Source organism: Mus caroli, unplaced genomic scaffold, assembly GCF_978045245.1.
Source record: "Mus caroli unplaced genomic scaffold, Mus_caroli_1 scaffold_4, whole genome shotgun sequence".
NCBI lineage: Eukaryota > Metazoa > Chordata > Mammalia > Rodentia > Muridae > Mus > Mus caroli.
In genome coordinates, this window is record NW_028227259.1 from 91,493,593 (window position 1) to 91,502,458 (window position 8,866).

Here is an 8,866-nt window from a genome sequence, read left to right on the forward strand (position 1 = left end):
TTTTAAGATTGTATTCCTAAAGCCCTTTCCCAGTGTTCTGAGATTCCCAGATAGCAGCAAGGAGCTTAACCTATTCAGTAACTAATTAAGCACTGCTATAAAACAATTAATCCAGCTGTCTGCATAAAAGGAGACTAAAAGTCTCACTGAGATAGAAATCTTTATTACAGGTTACACAGGTTACATTACATGTCAGGAGTGAGTTAATATACTGATAAGTAAGAAAGTCTCCGGACTAGATAAAATTTAATAAGGGGTCAGTGACACTACATTACTCTTAAAGCCTGTCAAGAGTTAAACCCCATGGTGCTATAAACTCTAAAGTGTGAAATTCCCTCCTGGAATTAGGCTTTTCACAGGCAGTTCTTGTTATCCCTAATGTAAACATTTAACTAGGTCCTGCAAATTCTTTTCTGTTGTATCTGGTAAATTTCAGTGTACCTTATCTTACTTGTGATTTGTAGCTCCTGATAATTCCTTGTATAATAGCCTCATGCTTTACCAGAAAATTACATTCAGAGTCAACACCTCTCTTGCGTGTTCGTTTCTGTATGTCATATCTGACTCTTTGCCTATCTGCTCCAGAGACTCTTTCTTACAGAGGCACAGGACCCAGAGGGTCTGCGGCAGTGGGGCACTTATGAGGCACAAGATGAAGTGCTCCTTCTACAGAGAGGCCACCAGGCATTCCTCCAGGTTCACCTCCAGCAATCTGGCAAAGCTTGGTAATGATAGGATTGTAGACTTTCCCTAGTTTTCTGCTGATGCTCAAATTCTTCCTACTATGCAGTCTGGATCTTATCCAGCCACGTGATGATTTCATTACACTTGCCAAGAATCTTCTGTGTGTCCTCATCATTCACATTTCCTTGAAGTTTCTCATCCTCAGCAGTTGTTTTCAAGTTGAAGGCATAAGACTCTAGTGAATTCTTGGAGGAAACCTTAGCTCTCTGCTTCTTATCCTCAGCTATGTATTTCTCAGCTTCTTGGGCCATGCACTCAATATTCTCCTTGCTCAAGAGGCTCTTGTCATTGGTGATTGAGAGCTTGTTCTCCTTTCTTTTGCTTTTATTTACAAGAGAAACATTGAGGATGCCATTAGCATCAATGTCAAAAGTAACTTCAAACTGAGGAACCACTCAGAGTGCTGGAGGTATGCTTGTATACTCCAACTTTCCAAGCAGGTTGTTGTCCTTGGTAATGAAGGTCCTTTCATCTTCATACACCTGAATGAGTACATCTGGCTGGTTGTCAGAGTAGGTGGCCAAGTCTGTGTCTGCTTGGTTCAAATGGTGATATTGTGCTTGATTATTACAGTCATGACTCCACTAGAAGTTTCAATTTCTTGGAAAAGATTTGTGACATCTAAGAGCAGTAAATCCTTAACATTCTCATACTTGTCTCCAGATAGAATTGCTGCCTGGACAGCTGCACCATAATCAACAGCTTCATAGGTGTGAATGCTATTGTTAATTTTTTCCATTGAGGAAGTCTTGTAGAAGCTTCTGAATCTTGAGGATTCTGGTATCTAAAAAAATTTTGAAAAAAAGAATATTGATTGTGGATTTTTCTAAGTAGAGAGTGGTTTTGAATTACTAAAGAAACTACAATCTCAAGTTTTACTATGAGGAAATAAAAGTATTCAAACACTAAACAAGAAAATGATACATATATCAAAAAAGATTATCAATACATATGATTAAGATTAATATCAGAATCTCCTTAGGAAATTGAAATGTTCATCTAAACCCTTATTTGCAGCAACAATAAAAATAATGTGAAGAACCTTCCCCACACTGAGAATTTATTCCATGGCAACTAAAATTGAAATCCTGAATGTGCACCCAGGGTGATCAGCCTCTGAATTGGAACTCCTGGTAGCTACTGTCTGCAATGATTCAATGAAGTTATAAGAATGAAGAGAAAACTAATCCCATAGATGTGTCTAGAAATGTTATATTTCATTAACACATCAATAAAAGAGGTATGCTGTGAGGTGGGGCAAGAGAAGAACAGAACTGTGAGGGGAGGAGAGGAGAGAATTTGGCAAATAGGACTGACATTTCCTATGGAGTTGCAAGGAAAGAAAGAAGTGAGACTAAAAGCCAGCAGTATAAATATCATGGAGGGCAAGATTTTTAAGATAAATATCTTAATTAGGGTTTATTGCTGTTAACAGACACCATGATCAAGGCAAATCTTATAAGGAGTAACATTTGATTGGGGCAGATTTTCTATTTCAGAGCTTCAGTCCATTATCGTCATAATAGGAAACATGGCAGCGTCCAGGAACACAAACTGCAAGAGAAGGAACTGAGAGTCCTACCAGTTGATCCAAAGACAGACTAGAGAGATGGTATCTTCCCCACTAGCCAGAACTGCTAAAGGCAATGTGGCAGATGACAAATTAGGAAAATAACTCAACAGATGAGTGGATGAATGGGTATTGTCTCAAAAACATCAGCTCCAGACCAACTTGACTTAGGATCCGCAGCACAGGAACAAAAGCACACACTGTCCCTCTGGTTGACATGGTCCTTTGTGTTCTATAGTTTTACACTTCATTTCAAAGACTTCCCTGCAACTAAAGAAATTCTTCACCTTTAATCTAACCAAAGCAGTCCAACTTCTGAGTGCATTGCTCAATACTTTTCTGCTGTGTATATTTTTAATGTTGAACCTTAGGAAAAACATCTAACTGGGGGATAGCTTGGCAAGTGAGGCACTGAGCACTCACCAAGTGCTGTACCTACACAAGCACTGTCTAGAAATCTACACAATATTAAATAACTCACAGGAATTGAGTTTATAAGAAGGAATCAGGTGTGAGTCTGAATATCTCACAACTAATCTTATGATTCCAGGAAGTAGAAACCTGTACCACTGTTATTTCCCTAAGGACAAAAAATAAAACCAGAGTTTTCTTTACTCCTGCAGGTTTTACATGATACCACCACAGCATTAACACAGGGACAACCATTCTGCCTCTCTTTGGTCTATATTGAAAGATCTTATAGTGTAAACTACTCAGTCTATATAGGAACATAAAACACATCTGGCCTCCCTGATGTGAGGCTAAACTTATTTCTTAAAGTACAGACTCTGGACAATATTCTGAAACTTATTGGCATTAAAAATGACCGCAATTTTATGGACTTGAGTGACAAAGATATTCCCCAGTATATATGGCATGAATTATCTGGGATGCATTTTAGTGAACACATAAACTAAGAGCCAGCTTAAGAATTTGTTCATAATAATTTCTTTCCATTCAATGTCATCCAAGCTTTCAATGGAAACCTGTATGCTCAGATCAAAAGGGGAAATTTTTTCTGAGTGGCTTTGAGTACTTTTACTTAAAAACATGTAACAGGTTTCTGATGCTCAAAAATAAATAACCACAAAATAGGAATCTAGGGAGCCTGTTTTTCAGAGCATAGTCTATACTTGGCATAGACATGTCCTTTTCTCAAGTGACTCAAAAGGCAGAAGAGGAACCTGGAAGGCAGTTCCATCCTCAACCCAAGGCCAAACTTTTACACTTCATAATTTTCCATCCGGTTTTACAATGCTGAGTGGCCTCAATTTTGTTTATAAATAAGTAATGAATATGAAGTAACAAGCTTCTATGTGGGGTTATCATATTCCAAATGGATGGATTTCCTTGACCTAACACAAGTCACCACTAGCCCAGATCTCTGATCCCATTACACACGCTGGACTATGTTTACTCAAAGTATTTCTTTTTTATTTCTAGGGAATCTGCACCACATTCCCTTCAAGTTTACTTTAATTTTAAAAGAAAAACAATATGATAATTTCAGAAACACAGGTGGAACTAGAAAATGTATTAAGCACTGTAACCCATGTCAGAAGACAAATACCATGTATTCCCTCTCACTTCCTACACTGTAATAACAATGAGTGTATTAAAGTCAGGGTAAATATTGGTAAAGACCAAGGCATTCGAAGGAGGCCAGGGGAAGTAACCCAGCTCCTTTCAGGTAATAAGCGAGAGGTCAATCTGATCTCATTGAGCCTAATTGTTACATGCTTCTCTCCAGTAAAAACAACCTTTAGTATAAATCAAAAGACTGTTTCTGCAACATGAAATCTCTAAATTCTTCTGCTTCCAGTGTGACAGAATATTAAAAAAAATAAGGAGAAAAACTCAGGCCAACACAAGTCTTGGGAAAGTAGATCTTTAAGAAGACATCTAAAATTATACCTTGCTGAGTGTATATGCTAACAATTTTCTGTGAAAATATCTAATTTAGAGTTGTTTATTTTCTTTCTCCCACTGTCTGGTGAGTGTCAAAGTGGTCCAATCGGACAACATGATCCTAGATGAACACTAGTTCCTTCAAAACTTCCTCTTCTTCGTGTTCCTCCTCCTCCTCTTTGTCTTCCTCCCTCTGGTCTAGTATTTGTTTCAACTACCACCTCCACACTTTGGTCCAGGATTACATCAACAACCTCCTCTTTCTCTCTTTGATTTTCATTATCTTTATATAATAGTTCTTCTATGTTGTAGACCTCTAAATATACCTCCTTGATTATTGACACAGATCCAGTCCCAGACATGATTGCTCTCTTGTTGAGTGGGAATAAAACCCAATTAAGCTCTTGGTTACAGATTCAGTCCCAGACATGATTGCTCTCTTGTTGAGTGGGAATGAAATCCAATTAAGCTCTTGGATACCAAGGTACATGTAGCACTATTGCACCTATAGAGTTACAATGTCATGGTAATTAATCACAGTTGTGGTTCATAGGCATCATAGCTGGGTTAGCATGTTGGCTGCCCTCCTCCCTTGGTATCTTGCATGCTACTCTGTGGAATTATGTCAGCTAGTCACCAGGGAGGAAGCTCTTGGGTCACATCATTTTAAAAACCTAAAACAAAATAAGTACTATGAGAATAGCTATGATGTTATGCAGATGACAATGACAAGAAGAAAGTCTACATGTAAATCCTTAACATACCCAGAATACTTGTAATACTGACCACCTAAGAACTCATGAAAGCAGACTCTTCACATGCAGTGGGTGAGTTGTGTATAAAAATATGATGTTAATTGCTACAATGAAGAAGTAAAAAGTTTTATTTGCCTTCAAAGATATCATAATGTAAAAAGATATATGTTCTTAAAATCATAAGAAAAAATGATAACTTCTTAGAGACATACATAAATAATTATGACTATTTCAAACAGTATTTCTTCACCTAATTTCATATTTTCACACATCACTTAAGTAAAACATTGTACTGTTTGTTCTGTGGATCATTATATTTAAAGGTATTATAATAATCGATGTGCATTTGATAGGATGGTGTATATAAGTAATGGTAAACTACCTCCTAAGCCTGTGCATAGCCTTGTGTATTTTCTTTTTTTTTTTTAATTTTTAATATTTTTATTATATATTTTCCTCAGTTACATTTCCAATGCTATCCCAAAAGTCCCCCATAGCGCCCCCCACTTCCCTACCCACCCATTCCCATTCTTTTGGCCCTGGCATTCCCCTATATTGGGGCATATAAAGTTTGCAAGTCCAATGGGCCTCTCTTTCCAATGATGGCCGACTAGGCCATCTTTCGATACATATGCAGCTAGAGACAAGAGCTCCGGGGTTCTGGTTAGTACATCATGTTGTTCCAACAATAGGGTTGCAGATCCCTTTAGCTCCTTGGGTACTTTCTCTAGCTTCTCCATTGGGAGCCCTGTGATACATCCAATATCTGACTGTGAATATCCACTCCTGTGTTTGCTAGGCCCCGGCATCCTCTCACAAGAGACAGCTATATTTGGGTCCTTTCAGCAAAATCTTGCTAGTGTATGCAAGTGTATTTTCATGATATACAACATATCCTCTATGTTCCGTGTGTGTGTGTATGTATGTGTTTGTGTACATATTTTTTATTTGGAGGATTTCATCTATTCTATATTTGCTTCCTGATACAGTTTTTATTCTTTTTCTCAAATTCTATTTGTAAGGCTGTCCTTTGAGTTCTTCCATCGGATTATTGATTTTTCAGCTTCATGTTCAATGTCTCTATCCCTTTATTGAATTCTGCTCTCAAGAACTGCATTTTCTTTCTCATCTCCATGAGCCTTTCCATGACAATTGCATCGGTTCATGTTGGGCACTCCATGTACTTATTCCCCATATTTTGGACAGTTGTGTATCTATAATAGTCCACATTGGTTTTAAAGGAAAGGGAAATCTTTTTATCTTATAATAGAGAGCTACATTAACATAAAAAGATGTAGAGCTGGCCAGTATAGTGACAGCTGCAGGTTACAACCCATGGGGTCCGAAGTACTACTTGATACTTCCACCACCAGATGAGGAGCTACATGTGATTAATGACTGCTGAGAGGAGGAGAAACATTCTAGTTCAGGGGCAAGCTCTCACACAGGCTATCTAATCCCATGTGTTCAGATCTGGACAGAACTATATATGAAAAAAGCTAAATAAACTCAGTAGGTGTGTTCATTGAACACAGAGACAGAATTAGGGGATTTGTGTGCTCTTGTTGTCAGCAGAACTGGGCCTATATAAAAGCAACCATGGCCAAGGGACCTGTTGGCACTGATCTTGGCACCACCTACTCCTGTGTTTTCCACTATGAAAATGAATAAATAATTGCCAATGACAAGGGTAAACACACCACACTCAGCTATGTTGCTTTAGATGTCACAGAATCAATTGGGGATGCTGCTAAGAATCATGTGGCAATGAACTCCACCGACACAATTTTTGAAGTCAAATGTCTGATCAGACTTAGGTTTGATGATGCAATTGTTCTGTCTGATATGAAGCACTGGCCATGAAGTTAATGGTGATCAATGATACAGGCAGGTCCAAGATCGAATTCAAATGCAAAGGAAAGAAAAAGATTCTACCCACAGAAGTAGACTCAATGATTCTGAAAAATATGAAGGAAATTACAGATGCTTACCTTGGAAAAACTGTTATCAATTCTATGGTCCCTCTGTCAGCTTACTTGAGTGACTCTCAAAGGAAGGCAACAAAAGATGATGGAACTACTGCTGGCCTCAACAGACTTTGAATTATCAATGAACCAACTTCTGCTGCTATTGCTTATGGTTTGGATAAAAAGGTCAGACCTCATAGGAGTTTGCTGATTTGTGACTTGGGAGGTACCCCTTATGACCTGTCAATTATCACAATTGAGGATAGAATTTTGAAGTCAAATCCACAGCTAGAGACACCCACTGTGTGGAAAAGACTTTGACCACCTAAGAGCCAACCATTCCTTGCTAAGTTTAAGTAAAAGAACAAGATGGACATAAGTGAGAGCAAGTGAGCTGTCTGGCTACACTGCACTGGCTGTGAGCAAGCCAAGTGCACCCTTTCTTCTAGCACCAGGCCAGTATTAAGATTGATTCTCTCTATGAGGAATTGACTTCTATACCTCCATTACCCAGGCTCGAACTGGGCAATTGAATGGTGTCCTGATCTGTGGTGAACTGTACCCTGTAGAAAAGGCTCTTTGAGATGTCAAACTGACAAGCACATATCTATGATATTGGCATGGTGAGTGGTTCTACAAGAATTCTCAAGATTCAGAAACTTCTGCAAGACTTACTCAATGGAAAAAAATTAACAAGAGCATTCACACCAATGAAGCTGTTGATTATGGTTCAGCAGTCCAAGCAGCAATTCTATCTGGAGACAAGTATAAGAATGTTAAGGATTTACTGCTCTTAGATATCACAAGTCTTTCCCAAGATATTGAAACTTCTAGTGGAGTCATGACTGTAATAATCAAGCACAATTTCACAATTTGAACCAAGCAGACACAGACTTGGCCACCTACTCTGACAACCAGCCAGATGTACTCATTCAGGTGTATGAACATGAGAGGACCTTCATTACCAAGGACAACAACATGCTTGGAAAGTTGGAGTATACAAGCATTCCTCCAGCACTCTGAGGGGTTCCTCAGTTTGAAGTTTCTTTTGACATTGATGCTATTGGCATCCTCAATGTTTCTGTTGTAGATAAAAGCAAAAGAAAATAGAACAAGCTCTCAATCACCAATGACAAGAGCCTCCTGAGCAAGGAGAATATTGAGTGCATGGCCCAAGAAGCTGAGAAATACATAGCTGAGGATAAGAAGCAGAGAGATGAGGTTTCCTCCAAGAATTCACTAGAGTCTTATGCCTTCAACTTGAAAACAACTGCTGAGGATGAGAAACTTCAAGGAAATGTGAATGATGAGGACACACAGAAGATTCTTGGCAAGTGTAATGAAATCATCAGGTGGCTGGATAAGAACCAGACTGCAGAGAAGGAAGAATTTGAGCATCAGCAGAAAACTAGGGAAAGTCTACAATCATATCATTACCAAGTTTTGCTGGAGATGTACCCGGAGGGATGCCTGGTGGCCTCTCTGTAGAAGGAGCACTTCATCTTGTGCCTCATAAGTGCCCCACCAATGAAGAAGTGTTTTAAGTCAACCAAATACAGAGTGTAGCATTATTCCATAGATAACATAACATGATGGTTTTAATAAGGAATCTATAATAAAACTAGTTAAAGTTAAAGATAGTTTGCAGAAAAATATAACTAAGTAGGAGTACTGTGCTTGTATAGCTATAAAAAAACCTCATAAAATGACATAGTGCTATACCAGTATACAAGTACCTCACTCAGTCCTCATTAAAAAGGCTTCCTCTTACCATAGATTTGAACTCAAACGTAGACCTACAACAGGAAAATGTAAAAAGAATGAAAGACTTTGGAGCACTTAGTCCTAAGAGGGATATCTTCATCAAAGCACGCTCATCATACACATGAAAAAAGATAGAAAAAACAGAGGATATTGGTGAT

The 8,866-nt window shown here is 38.4% G+C and overlaps 2 pseudogenes; one reads left to right on the top strand and one right to left on the bottom strand.

The window, feature by feature from the left end:
* Nucleotides 1–595: 595 nt before the first annotated feature.
* LOC147005189 (heat shock cognate 71 kDa protein pseudogene) lies at nucleotides 596–4,584 on the bottom strand (annotated as a pseudogene).
* Nucleotides 4,585–6,576: 1,992 nt separating this feature from the next.
* Nucleotides 6,577–8,432, top strand: LOC147005190 (heat shock cognate 71 kDa protein pseudogene; annotated as a pseudogene).
* The last annotated feature ends 434 nt before the right edge of the window (nucleotides 8,433–8,866 follow it).